This window comes from Narcine bancroftii, chromosome 11 (assembly GCF_036971445.1).
Source record: "Narcine bancroftii isolate sNarBan1 chromosome 11, sNarBan1.hap1, whole genome shotgun sequence".
Taxonomy (NCBI): Eukaryota; Metazoa; Chordata; class Chondrichthyes; order Torpediniformes; family Narcinidae; genus Narcine; species Narcine bancroftii.
In genome coordinates this window covers 42,156,505-42,171,784 of record NC_091479.1, presented here as the reverse complement: position 1 = coordinate 42,171,784, position 15,280 = coordinate 42,156,505, and the positions used below count along the sequence as shown (strand labels likewise).

The window sequence follows — 15,280 nt, the reverse complement described above, 5'->3', positions numbered from 1 at the left end:
CTAGTCTCTGTGTCAGCAGGAATTCCATGCTGACCACTGCCTGATGGCCCTGTGGTCAATAGTGTTTGTCTATGCAACCATTCCCATGAAGGTGATGGGGCAAAGTCCTGCTGAATAGGACATTGTGTGGCATCAGGGCCAGACCAATCTTTCGCAACACCTGAGCCAGGTAGAACCTCAGCACATAGCGGCTTTTGGTGCCCTTGCACTTTGTTTCGAAGCACAGCCATACACAATAGCCATGCTGGTTAGGGTTATTCCCACATTGATTGACGATGTACATGGTCCTCCAGACTCTATCCATTTGGGACCCCCACATGAATAGGAAATGTGTTTTGGGAATTGACAGGGTGGAGGTGTGGGGATGGGCCACACCTGCCTCACGTGCAGCAGTACCAAGAGCTCCTTGCACCTGATGACCGGGTTCTACCGGGTTGACAGAGTTGGGCATCTCTATGGTTCTCCCTGTCTCCTGGAACTGGGGGTCTCCTTACAGCTCCCCATCTCCTTGAGTTGGTACTTTGTTCTCCACCATCACCACAAGATAACCAAGACCCCTGGATGGAGGGCAGAGGCGCAGAGAGATCAGTGAGAATACGGGTAGTTTCAACAGGGTGGGGTCCATCCTGATGCCTGATAACAGGAGGAAACCAATGGGGAAGGAGGATGCAGGGCATTCGATAGCAGGTGGGGCAGGGTGTAGACATGGCAGCTGACTGGAATTGTCAGGGGGTTACTGAGACCTGGGAGAGGAGGGGAAGGAAGGTGCAATTGTGTTCTGACGAGAGAGTGCTGAGGGAGAGGCAACATGGGTGGAACCTCAAGGCAAGAGACCCCTGAATTTTTTGCAGGGATGGGCTCTGTTAATAGACTCCCAGATATCCAGCAAAGAGCATCTTTGTTCCCCTGCCATCAGGAAGGAGATATGGAGGAATAAAAGCAGAGAAGCCAGGGAGGGAAATAGCTTCTTCCCACAGGCCGTGAGATTGACAAGGCAACATGAGCTTGATGGGAGCTAAGAATGAAAAGGTGGAGAGGAATATGGACTGATTACAACAGCACAGCCAGCAGGAGAGTGGGGCCGAAGGGCCTGTTTCTGTGTTGTCTGTCTGGACCAGCCTTTTGAGTTCAAGCTTTAAAAGACCAAACCATTTTTAAATTTAATATCAACGGTATAGAATGAATCAAGAGACAAGATGTCTGTCCAGCGGCAAGCATCGAAGGCACTTCCTGAAACGCAGGCTCTGAAACTACAGGGAGGTTCTGGCCGGAATGAGGTCCGGCTTCCTCTGGAAGGAGGAGAGGAGGCAGGGATAATGTGGGGGAAGGGGTGCCTTCCTACATTCACCTCCCATTTCCTCTACACCGTACCCCTCTTCATTTCCCTGCCCATTCCCCTCCCTCATCACCTCCCCATTTCCTGTGCCCCGATCGCCACCCACGCTCCCCTCCCCAACCTAACCCTAACCCCTAACAATCCCTAACCTTAACGTTAACACTACCGATACCCTTAAACACTACACCACGTCCCCAACCCTAACTCTTATTTCCACCCTGTCCTCTAACCCTATCCCTACGCTGTCCCCTAAACCCAACCCTAATCTTACCCACCTTCCCCTAACCCCAACTCACACCCCACCTCTACCTCCTACTCCTACCCCCTTCCCCTAAACTTAACACAAGCCCACTTCCCCGAACTCTAAACCTAACCCTAAACCTCGACCTAACCCGAGCCCACATCTCCTAGCCCTAAACCTAACTGTACCTCTACCCGTCCCTGACCCTTATCTTAATTCTACCCACCTTCCCCAACCCGAAGCTAAACCCTACCCCTATCCTCTACACCTACCCCCTTCCCCTAACCCTACCCCATACCCGCACCCCCTACCACTACCCCATTACCTACCCCTACCCTCTCACTACCCCCCTTTCTCCTACCCCCTTCCCCAATCCCTCCTTCCCCTAAGTTAGGGGTAGGAAGGGTAGAGGAGGGGAAGGGGAGGAGGGGAAGGGTAGGAGGCGAAAGGAAGGGCGAAAGGAGAGGGGAAGGGGAGGTGAAGGGAGGAGGGCTAAGTTTAGGGCATAGGTGTGAGGGTAGGTGAAGGGGAAGGTGAGTGGGAGGGAATTGGAATGGAGGAGAGGTAGGGGAGAAATGGGATGGGAAGTGGGTGAAGGGATATGGAAGAGGTGGTGAATGGAGTTGGCAGGGCCAGAGAGAGAAGGGGAGGGGTTCAGGCCATCATGATGTTGTCTGTTCTCTGTTCAGCTGGGATGCAATGTTCTTCTGGACTCGTGTCTTGTCTCTAAGATCGGTCCTTCTCCTGGGAAGAGAAATACGAGTGATAGAGATGCTGTCTCCGAGGCCTGATCATAATGACTTTGGAGGGCCCCAACTCCTCCCCCATCACCCCCCTCCCTACCCCTGCACACTAGGGCCTTTCCCTTCCTCTGCTTTACCTGAGGAAGTGTGTTATGGAGAAAACCACAATCTATATCTGCAGACCTCAGAGTACCGTGTCTCCATCAGGCAACACCCTGGTTCACCACGACATGGCAGCAAGATGCTGGACAAATCATGGATGGATCAGTCGAGTCCCTTCAGCTGACCCATCTGAACCTACCCCACAACAATATTACACTTCCCTCCCTCTCACCAGTACCTTCTGTTTTTCTTTTATTCCTGTCCCTATATTAAAATCTTTTTCATGCCTTTTTTGCACCAGCCTCCACTACTACCCCTGGCAATGCATTCCAGTCACCCTCTACATTCTGTGTGAATAAAATATCCCCCTCACATCTTGTCTAAAGTTCCCTCATCTCACCTTATTTAGACGTCCACTGGTATTCTCGCCCCAGGAATGCACACAATATTCCAAGTGTGGTCTGACTAGAATTTTGTACATCTGCAGCGTTACCTCTCAGTTCTTGAACTCAATCCCCTGACTCCTGAAGGCCAGCACACAATACACCATCTTAAACTCCCTCTTAATTTGCACAGCAACCTTGAGCGATTTATGGCGCAGGATCTAAATATATCTCAGTCCTGCACACTATTCATAATCCTGCCATTAACCAAGTGCTCTGCCCTCACGTTCTTGTAATCCGCATTCAATAAAGATATTGGTCTATATGAAGCTAATTTAAATGGGTCTCCAACCCTCTTTGGAATAACTTTTATTCGTGCCCTTGAAAATGACTCTGGAAATAAACGTGGACCAGTTGCTTGTTTAAGTACATCTGTATTTAGAGGATTCAACTCCATCTGTCAGTTCTCTGCAAACTGGATGACCTTTGGCAACCTTCTACACTGTCTACAACATCTCTACCTCTGTGTCATCCCCTGACGTACCCACCCTTCCACTCCCATCATCATTCATAAAAATCACAAAGAGCAGAGGTCCCAGAGCAGATCCCTTTGGAGAGCCACAAGTCATTGTTCCATCTACTACTACCCTCTGTTTACTGCAGACAAGCCAATACTGAACCACACAGCCAAGGCTCCATGGATCCCATGCCTCACGATGTTCTGAATGAGGCCACCGTGACGACCTTGTCAAGCACCTTACTAAAATCCACGTGCAGCACATACAGACCTTGACCTTCATCTATTTCCTTTGACACCTCCTCGAAATACTCAATTTGACTCGTGAAGCAGGACCTGCTGCTCACAAAACTATCCATGAGTTTCCCCAGCATGTTTGTGCATTGCCCTCGGCCCCAGCATCTGCAGACTTCCTGGCCAGTCCCTCCCTTACCCCTTCCCAGAGCTTCCGCATCCATTACAACGTTAAGCATTGCTGCCCAGTACTGCCCAGTATAGACCTTTGTAAACGTTCTCCACAACCAACTAACCCTTACCCGTACCACACCCATAACTATGGGTGGATTGAATATCCAATTAACTTCTTTCTGAAATAATGCATCATGAATTTGATGTTGATTCCAATTTTGAATAACTTTTCATAATTCTCGTTCAGCTCCTTTAAAGTTAGATCCATTATCAGAACATAATTCTTTTACTTGACCATGTCTAGGAATAAAACTCCAAAGAACATTAATGAAAGAGTCTGTATCAAGCAATGACGCTACTTCAATATGAATTGCTCTCATAGTCAAACAAGTGAAAATAACTCCATATCGTTTTTCAACACTTCGTCCTCACTTTACTTGCAAAGGACCAAAATAATCAACTTCCACGGATGTAAATGGGAATTCATCAGGTGAAACTCTGTCCTGTGGTAAATCTGCCATTTGTTGTTGTCCAGGTTTTCATTCTCTCTGTTGGTCACAAAGAGATGAAACCTCATGATTTCATTATTAATATATTTAAGCACTGATGTTCTATCAGTCCAAAACACAGGATCTGCTAACTCCATCTGTAATTCTCTTCTTAACATAGCGTCCATTTTACTCCCCATAATAGCAGCAGTCAATTCCATTCAAGGTCTGGTGACTGACTTTAATCGAGCCACTCTGGCTTTTCCCATTACAAATCCACCATCTACTCGCACTTGGTTATTTCACAGGACTCAGTAACTGACAGGATCAAAACCACCTTCACTTACATCAGAAAAATGGTGTAACTGAGCAAATGTGGCCGCGCCAAAGTCTGTTGACTTCAAAACTTCCAAGTATTTGAAGACGCTCAATCTAATTTTTCCAATCTTGTGCAATGGATTCTGGATTAGTTTCATCCCATCCAAATTTTCTTCTGCACAAAACTGGTATTTGGCCGGGCTGATCATTTGGCTGAATTCAGCCAGTCGGGAGAAGAGGGTGTGCAGGTGAGACTTGTGTTGTGCCCAGTCTCTGCTGGTGACAAGAATGTCATCCAGATAAATGAACACAAAATTCAAATCCCTGCGCACTGTATCCATGAGGTGCTGGAAGGTCTGGGCGGTGTTCTTGAGCCTGAAAGGCATGCATAAAAATTTGAACAAACCGAAGGGTGTGATGATGGCCATTTTGGGGATGTCCTCGGGGTGCAATGGGATTTGATGATACACACACACCAGATTGACCTTGGAGAATACTCTCATATCATGCAGATTGGCCGTAAAGTCCTGAATGTGAGGGATGGGGTAACGGTCAGATACTGTCATATCATTAAGCCGTCGATAATATCCGCAGGGGTGCCAGCCATCGGAGGCTTTTGGGACCAGGTAGAGCGGTGAGCCCCAGGGCTGTCAGAGCGACGAATGATCCCCAGTTCTTGCAGATGCGAGAACTCCTCTTTCGTTATCTGGAGCTTATCTGGCGGGTTTAACAGTAATGTACGGTAAATTGTATCAGACACTGTGACCCCTGGTTCACAGTTGGGAGAATATTTAACGGAGATGTACAGTCGACGACCTTGGCAGATACTGAGACACTGTCGATCGTCACCATTGTCACCGAAGAGAAGGGTCAATGGGAATGGAAATGGGAAGATTGGAAAATATGGAAAGAATGGGAAAAAAGTTGAATTGACGCAAAGTCTTCTCGATATTGAAGATCCGGAACAATCATTGGGACTGGAATCAGTGGGTTGAATGTTTTTGTTTCAGGACTTTGTGAAAGTCTGATGGGGGTGGGTGACACTGAGTCCTTTAGTCACCTGCCACTTGTGGACTTTACCACACCCAGATTTTTAGGGGGCTACGACTTTTGAGTAGCTTGTTTTGGGATTGATGTTTCTCTTTTTTTTGGAATTTTTAAAATAGGTGGGATTTGAATACAGCGAGACTTAGAAGGGGTGCATTATTTTATAGTAGGATTCACATTTGTGAGAACGTTTAACAGTGATATACTATGAATTGTGTCAGATACTTTGACACCAGGTTCACAGAGGGAGAAGGTTTAACAGTTATGTACGGTATGTTGAGGTAGATAATTTGACACCAAGAGTAAAGTGGGGATCAGGTTTAATGGTGATGTACTGTAGACTAAGGCAGATACTGTGACACCAGGTTGACATGAGAATAAGGCTTAATGGTGATGTACGGTATGTTGAGATAGATAAAGTGATACCAGGGGCACAATGGGGATAATGTTTAACAGTGATGTATGGTACACTGAGGCGGATACAGTGAAATACAGTTCACAGTGGGGAGGAGGTTTAATGGTGATATACGGGAGACTGAGGCCCAAATGGGCATCCAACTCTGTCTTCTCAGCTTGACCCAACGTCTCCTCTGTAAACTTAAGCAAACCAAGAAGACTAAAGTTAAAATTTTCACCTTGGCATTTTCAAAAACAAAAATGACTCTGTGACTTGCAGTTTCACATCATAATCCCACTTGCTAAACTTGCAAGCAACTGCACCGCATCCTACAGCTGGAAAATTGCAAGAGAACTGCTTGGTTAAAGCAAAGATTCCACCCAGTCACCCCATTAAAGGCCTCCAAGTTAACAACAGATAGCAACCTGAAAGTTAAATACAAAGATCTGTATCAGGAAGATTAACGGGTTTAAAAAAAAATAATTTCCACTATTGAAAGAAAACTCCTCAGGGAACACCAGGCTCTTGTTGAACAATTCCTGTTGTATTCCTCAAAATGGTTTGAATCTTGATTTCAAGCAGAGTCATTTGGTGAGGTTGTTGGTCTAGCACAAACCCTGCCGACACACTCACTTAAATATCTGCAAAGTCGTGGCTCAGCTCTGCTCCATGCTTAAGCTATCAAGCTTTTCTGAAGAGAAAACGGACTTCAGATGCTGGTATGTTGAGTCACAAAAACACTAATGCTTCCCTGAACAACACACCTCTATCTGAAAACCAACAAGAACCTTCCCGAGTGGTAAATATCAACAAGACATAATATCATGTAACTGTTGTGTTTGTGTCGTTGGAGAATTGCCTTTCCATTCAATCAGAATTCGAGTTTTGGGTGCTGTATTTGAGAAAAGATGTGCTGGTGTTGGAGAAGGTCAGAGATCATTTACTGGAATGATATCAGGAATGAAAGGGTTAGTGTATGAGGAACAATTGTCGACTCTTTGACTGTACTAGTTGGAGTACAGAAGGATAAGGGGGACCTCAGAGGCATTTCAAATGCTAGATGGACTGGGCAGAGTACATATGGCAAAGATGTTTCCGATGGTAGGGGATTCTAGGACAGGAGAGCATAATTTCAGGATAAAAGGGTGTCAATTTAAAACAAATGTGGAACAAATTGATTGTGTCAGTGGGTCGTGAAACCCACGTGACGTCATTGGGTGTATTTAAGGCAGAGATTGACAAGGAATCAAGGGTTATTGGGAGAAAGTTGAGGACTGGGGGTGAGTGGAAGAATGGTGGAACAGACTCGACGGGCCTACTTCTGCTCCTATATCTTGTGATCTATATCCTGCTGGAGACCTAGTCAACCCTCCTCTTGCATCCCATTCTTAGAAAACATTCTGCATCGTGGTTTTATGTCACGTGAACCCATTTCCGATTGAATCCCATGTTACAAATAACCCAATGGAAATTCTGCATTGAGAGGACTGCAGCTTCCTCATTTTAAAAATTGTTATGGAGCAGCTCAAATGAGATTTCTTGCTTCTTTTTTTGAAAGGGTTAAAATAGAATCAAATAAAATAGGAGAGGGAAAAGCAAAAGAATTTATGTACAAGTGGGAATCAAAATTAATTATTGGTGATAAAGATACACAATTGTTGAAACATTTGATTAATATATGGAATAAAATAAATGATGAAATTGGTGTAAGTGGATGTACATCACCCAGAATGGCTTTGATTCAAAATCCTCGTATCTTTTTTAAAGGATCATCAATTTCTGGATAGCTGGTTTCATAAGGGGATTATAAATGTTGAAGATTGTTATGAATGGGGTCAATTAATGTCATTTGAGCAATTGAGAAATAAATATCGTATAACTCACCACAATCTTTTTGCTATTTCCAACTTAGAGCATATTTGAAGGATAAGTTAGGACCAACTATGTTGTACTGAAATAGAAATTCCTTATAAGAGGAATTGTTAAAAACAATTATTTGATGATGTCCTCTTTATTACAAGTAGGAACTTTAAAATGAGGAGTTCATAAGTTGAGACAAAGGTGGGAAATGGATCTGAATATTGTAATTGATTGGCAAATAAGGGAAGATCCATATAAGGATCTCAATGTAATATACAAATTAGTTCAGTATAATTGTTTTGACATCAGTCATGTAGCAGATGTCAGAAAGGATTTTATCTGAAAGCTGCCCCTGGAGTCAGGTGACTCAGGCTGTTGGATTTGAAAAGCTCTACAGGAAGATGATTTGGCAATAGAGATCACGTGATCCAGGGGAGATGTATTAATTCACTTCAACTCATCAGTCTGGAACTATTGACCAGAGTTCCACACTGCAGCAGTGAGGAAGGAATTCACAACTAGTTTTCCTTCTACAGTTACTTCTTACACCAGTGAAATTGAATAGAATAAAATCAGAATTATCAGATCAATGTTTTAGGTGTGATGAAGATGTTGCAACTTTCTTGCATTCAACTTATCTTTGTCCTAATGCAAGATCTTTTTGGGGAGAATTACAATATTAATGGAACAAGTTATAGGATATGTTTTTCTGCAGAATCTGACCTTAATTTTATTAGGAAATATTGAAGGAACAAGGCCCAAATTAAATCTATTAATATATCAATTGAAATTTGTTAAATTAACGTTAGCGATGATGAGGACATGTATTGCATTTACATGGAAATCAGATATATACAGATTTTTTTTTTAGGGATGCCAAGATGACATGCAAATATTCAAAGTTGTATTCCTTTGGAAAGAATTATATATAGCTTGAGAAATATATACTCTATGCTTTTGCAAATTTGGCAACTGAATATTCAAATATTAGGCTTCAATTTGTAATAATGCCCTTTCCATCCCTCTAGACATGTGAGATTCTCCTCTAAGTTCAAAATCTTTTATTTAGATTTGTTAGGTTTCCTCACCACCGCGAACTCTGTGGAAGTGGAGGACTAGTGCAGGGCACCAGAAAACATGAAGACCACACCCCTCCAACATCTCAGAAGCAGAGGATTCAATCCATGGATCAGTGACCAAGGAAGCAGACCAGTGAGGGGTTCTGCAACTGAAAGACCCACATAGGTGGCAGGCTGTTGGTGACTTGAGGAGAGGAACCCACACAGGCTGCGGGCTTCTGGACAAAGCAGTCAAGGAACTCACACCAGGCTGTGGATGCTAGAGTGGGTCAGAACTGGCTAAAAGTGTGTCAGGTATCAGACCTGGGATATGAGTGAGTGCTAAATAGTTCCTAATTATGTCAGAGGTTCAAAACTGGAGCTCTCATTGCCAATGACTTGGATGGTCTGTGAGCATTGAAAGAGAATCCACAGACCCTCAGTGACTTGTCCCAGGGTTCAGGGTGGCAGGGGATGGTGGGTGCAAGAGGTATTTCAGTCAACTTCTGCCAGAGGTGAGTCTGTTTGTCTTACAGCAGGAAAAAAGCAATTTTGTGTGATATGACACTTTTTAATTACATGACAGTAAATTGTCTCCTGAAATAGAGAGAGAGGTTCAAGTTTCAAACTATTACAAATTCTACTCACCAGATTATACCTCTTCCCACTTTTTATTTTTGCAAGGACACCGTTGATTTTATCACAACTCCTCTGCTGCGTCTGTCCTGTGACAGATTATATATTTTATATTGTATATAGAGATGTTTTTGAAAGAGATGGATTGGAGGAGTCGTTTAGGTCACAAACAAACACATACACTTCACAATACAGCTCTTATTTAAAATGCAAGAGCTTGGCTGAGAGTGAGTCATTCAGGCACCAAGAGCCTTTGCAAAGACAAAACAAGGAGACTGTTTTACTAAAGAATTTCAAAAGCAGGTGTAAATTGATTATTGCTTTTAAAGGAACAGATGAATGGACTCAGAAGTTTGGGTCCGGTGCAGTAATCTGGCTGGTTCCAGTTTGCTGTTCTAAGAAGTTCATGTGGTTTTGCAAGCAGAGAGGAGAGACCAAATAGGCTTTTTCTAAAAGAGAGAGAGAGAGAGAGAGAGAGAGAGAGTGAGAGAGAGAGTGAGATGGCAAGCTGGCATCTTGTTTTGAAGACGGGGTGTTAGTTCTCAGTTCAGCATGTTGAAAAACTTTGTTGTCCATACAAGAGGAAATAGCTGGATAGAAATGATGTTTCACTTGAAAAAAGGGAAACAAAAGGAACTCTATGGTGACCTGCAGAAGAGGTTATCATTTGGAAAACCCTGATGGGTCAAGTTTCTTTGGCAAGACACCAAAGTGGCTGATCAGAGGGAATCAGTTTATGTGTGTCCAATGAGCAAGCAATCCCTCTCTGAAACCAATAAGAGCCTTCCTGGAGGGTACACATTTACTTTTAAGCACCAGAGCTTGGTGCAAATTCATAAATGTTGAATTCTGTGCACAGTATAAGAATTGATAGACACCGGTGAACTTGGATTTGTGTCAAAGAACTTTGTGCACATTAAATACACCTGCACTTAAAATTAGATGGTGGTAATGGAAGGCTGTTAATAGTGATAAGTTAAAGTTTGATCCTGATTTTTTTTTTGTTTAAAGAAAATTAAAAACGATGTTTGTTTAAGAATCAATGGCGTTATTGTTCAAAATCAGCCTGTAACCGAAAGTATTCTTGGACTGAATAGACATCTGGGCCAAATGACTATTTAAAGACAATCTGTACATGATTGCACATCCTAAGGTACAATATAACCACTTAGAGCACAGAACAGGCCAGTTCAGCCCAACTAGTGCCATAACAAATTCCCACCCTCCTAGTCCCACTGACCAACACCCAGTCCATACCCCTCCAGTCCTCTCCTCTCCATGTAACTATCCAGTCTATACTTAAATGTAACCAATGATCCCGCCTCAACTACGTCTGCCGGAAGCTCATTCCACATCCCTACCACCCTTTGCGTAAAGAAATTTCCCCTCATGTTCCCTTTATAATTTTACCCCTTCAATCTTAAACCATGCCCTCCAGTTTGAATCTCCCCCACTCTTAATTGAAAAAGCCTATCCACATCTACTCTGTCTGTCCCTTTTAAAAGCTTAAAACACCTCTATCAAGTCCCCTCTCAATCTTCTACGCTCCAGAGAAAAAAGCCCCAGTCTGCACAACCTTTCCCTGTAACTCAAACCTTGAAATCCTGTCAACATTCTTGTGAACCTTCTCTGCAATCTCTCTATTTTGTTTATATCTTTCCTATAATTTGGTGACCAAAACTGTACACAGTACTCAAAATTTGGCCTCACCAATGCCTTGTACAATTTCATCATAACCTCCCTGCTCTTGAATTCAATACTCCGATTTATGAAGGCCAACATTCCAAATGCCTTCTTCACCACACAATCTACCTGAGTATCAGCCTTGAGGGAACTATTTACCATCACTCGTAAATCCCTTTGTTGTTCTGCACATCTCAATAGTCTACCATTTAATGCATATGACCTATTTAGATTTTCGCTTTTTCTATCCACTAAAAATTGTTGAAGAGCAAGAATAGACAATACAATCACATAAAATTCCCATCCATACAGCACACGTATTAATACACAGAACGATCACACCTCCTTATCGGTCAGGAAGGGCCTACACTTCCCAAGGAGCCTGAGAAAGTCAAGGCTAATGGCTCTCATCCTGAGATTTTACAGGAGCGCAGTTGAGTCTCGACCTTTGGATGGTCTAGTTGCTGTAAAGCATCAGACAGCAATGATGCAGAGTAGTGAGGATCACTGGGGTCTCCCTTTTTCTGTAGATGACATTTACTGGGAGTGTTGTTCAAATCGGGCTCAAGGAATAGTACAAAGACCATTTTGATCTAGTGAACAGCATCTTTCACCACGTCCATCATCAAAATAAGGACTTACAGGCTGGGGAATAGCTTCTTCCCACAGGCTGTGAGATGGATGAAAAGTATCCTCTAAGTGCAATAATCCTCCAAATATTTATATATGTAGCGGCTACTTCGACAGAGCTATTAAAGCAACACACACACACACACACACACACACACACACACAGACACATACCAGTTTAATCAACACAAGACTGCTTTATTCAGCCTTCACAGGCTTCTTCTATTTACAGCATGTCCTGTGCTCCATGGGTCAAGGTGGGACATCATTATGTGTTTGCTGCAGATCCACGGGCCCTGTGAGTGTCCCGCACCTTCCGGCAGGAGAAATCACAGACCAACGTGCTGTTCCTTGGCACGCAGCACCACGTGCATGTGGTCAATTAAATGAATGAGTTCCCAGCTGTCTGCCTTACGATTTCATGTGCCCGCCAAAGAAACTTGCCCACTCGGCCCGCTACACAGCTGCTACACCCCCCAGAACCGTCGCCAGAAAGTAAAACACCAGCTGCATGCACCTTAGGTGGACACCCTCATCATCTGGGCTGGGGGCACTGAATGGGTGAAGCGGGATCCACATGGGCAGGCTTGTGTCTGTCCAAACTAAACAGCTGCGAATGTCCCCCAATGTCCAAAGTATACTCAAACCCATCCTTCTTCACCACGCAGAAAAGGTCCTCATACGGTCGTCGTAACAGCATTCCTGGGTCCTGTCTGCGCACAAAAACAACATCAGTGTCCAGGAGTGGTGGGGCACATTCTGTTAAGGGGATCCAAGCCAGTGGGTAGGAAAAGCTTTGCTGATCGTGATACCATGTCGAAGCTGCTGAAGGATGTTCAGATCAGAATTGGTTGTGAAATCAATGTCCCATGAAACTGTAAGGACCAGACCATAAAGCATCTCTGCGGAAAATGCAGACATATCTTACTTTGGAGCTGTGTGCACTCCCAAAAAATGAATGGCAACTCATCAACCTAACTGGGACCAGTGAGTCGGGCCTTAAAAGTGGACTTCAGTTGCCAGTGGGAATGAGGGTGAATTGTGTTCTGCGGACTGAATTAATGTGGGAAAACCAAATCCAGTTGACGATGAATGCTCTGGCCCTTGTCTCCGTGTCACTGGATGGCAATGGGACGGCCTCTGGCCAGCACGTGAAATGTTCTACAACTGTTATAATGTATCTCATGTTTTGAGATTCTGGCAATGGTCCAAGCAGGTCCACATGCACGTGTTCCAACTGCCTGCATACCGTCGGGAAATGTTGAAGAGCTACCTTAGTGTGGCACTGAATCTTGGAAGTCTGGCAGGAGGTACATATGCAAACCCATTGCTCGACACCTTTTCTCAGTCCATGCTATACATATTTATTTGACACGAGCTTGACAGATGTTCTGATGGACGGATGAGATAAGCTGTATATCTGTTCAATAAGGTGTTTCCTCCAAGATGCAGGAAACATTGGTCTAATGTAGCCCAAAGACATGTCACAAAGTAAGGTTGGCCACCCAGTTGTGCTGCCCTCTGCTGTATGTCCAGGTTAGTAATGGCCGGACTGTATGCCTGAAAATCGGGGTCCATTGCCTGGATACTGGCTAATTCAGAAATATCAATGTCACCCTGAATATGATATATAGTCGGTCTGGACAGCATATTCGTGATGCCATTGTTTTTACCAGATGTTATCCAAGTAGATCTAAGGGAACTCTAAATCTCTGCCCAAAATGTCTATAACCCGCTGGCAGGTTTGAACACCATTCTTCAACTCAAGTGGCATCCTAAGACATTCAAAAAGCCCAGAAGGGGTAATAATCACCGTTTTAGGAATGTCTTCCTTATGGATGGGATCTGATGGTATCTTATGACAAGATCAACCTTGGAGAAAGCCCAGAAATTGTGCAGATGGGAGGCAAAATCTTGCATATGAGGGACGTTAAGACAGTGGGTCTTATCCTGAGATATGGTCTGCTGGCCTTCATAAATCATAGCATAGACTAGAGTATAGCTGGAAAGTGATGCTGCAACTGTTTAAGGCATTGGTGAGGCCAGGTTTAGAGAATTGTTTTCAGTTTCGGTCTCCAAATATAGGAAGGAAATAGATAAGGTGGAGAGGGTGCAGAAAAGATTTACAAAAATGTTACGTGGCTTACAACATCTCGAGTACAGAGAAAGATTAAGGAGACAGTGACTTTATTCATTGGATCGTAGATGGATGAAGGGGGTTATGATAGAGGTATTCAAAATTATGAAAGGAATAGATAGACTAGACGTGAGTAGACTCTTTCCCCTGAGGGCAGGGGAGGTTGGAACAAGAGGGCATGAGTTCAAGGTAAGGGTGCAAAACTTTAGGAGGAATGTTAGAGGATGTTTCTTCACTCAGAGAGTGGTGGCAGAATGGAATGATCTTCCAGAAGAGATAATTGCGGCAGGGTCCTTTCTGTCATTTAAGAGAAGGTTGGATGTGTCGATGGATATGAGGGGGTTGGAGGGATATGGCCAGAGTGTTGGAGGGGAAAACTAGTGGAGTTGTTCATGTGAACTGGCACAGACTAGAAGGGCCAATATGACCTGTTTCCGTGCTGTAAACAGTCATATGGTTATATGCGCTGGGCTCCACAGGACAAGGTGGGACATCATTAAGAGTTTGCTGCCGGCAGGTTTGAATTAAACCCAGTGAGTATCCCAAGCTTTCCGGCAGGAGACACAAAAATTCGAAAAGATGAATTAACTATTTCCATGAACCCTCCACTTTTACGTCTATTTTTCTAAATCTACGCCATAATCTAGAAATCTTTACTTAACCCAACCCACATTTCTTCTCCCATTCAAAGCACTCAGCAATATACCAAGGCAGTAAAATAAAAACTCAATGCTGGAAATACTCAGCGGGTCATCTACTGGAAAAATAATTGGAGTTAAAACCTTCAGGTCGATAGCCTTTCACTGGGATTCAGAAAGAAAATCAAATTAACCTGATTCTCTTTGCTGAGAAAAAAGAAGAGGGGAAATAACAAATTCAATATGTGGGATGAAATGCCCGAGCAGCAGAAATGGCAGTGGTGCTGGATGAGTGGAGTTGACTCGCTGATCAGCACATCTGTCTGGATGGAGGGGGAAAGGATAAACAAGACAAACATGATGCCGTCACTGTGAGGTTCAATACGACAGCTGCAGAGAATCTGAAATGAAGGAATGATGAAAATACTTGTTTTTGGATCAATGTGACAAAATTTGACCTGACAAAAGAAAATAAAATTGCTTTGCTCTGCCAGAACTCTCTCGATCAAGGGGCACAATAAAATAGTCCAGAAGTCAACATTATCAAATTGAACAGAGAAGTGATAGAAATTGGCAAGAGATAAAACACAGTTACATAATTCCATGAAAGTGGTGTCACAGGACGACAGGGTTCTAAAGACAGCTTTTGTCATCTTGG

General features: G+C 43.7%; 1 long non-coding RNA gene across 1 annotated transcript in view; it reads right to left on the bottom strand.

The window, feature by feature from the left end:
* Positions 1–1,906: 1,906 nt before the first annotated feature.
* LOC138745302 (uncharacterized) overlaps positions 1,907–15,280 on the bottom strand; it is a 29,561-nt gene continuing 16,187 nt past the window's right edge. Inside the window, exon 3 of the long non-coding RNA XR_011346152.1 lies at positions 1,907–2,321. This is a non-coding gene — a long non-coding RNA (uncharacterized lncRNA). The remainder of the gene's footprint in view (positions 2,322–15,280) is intronic.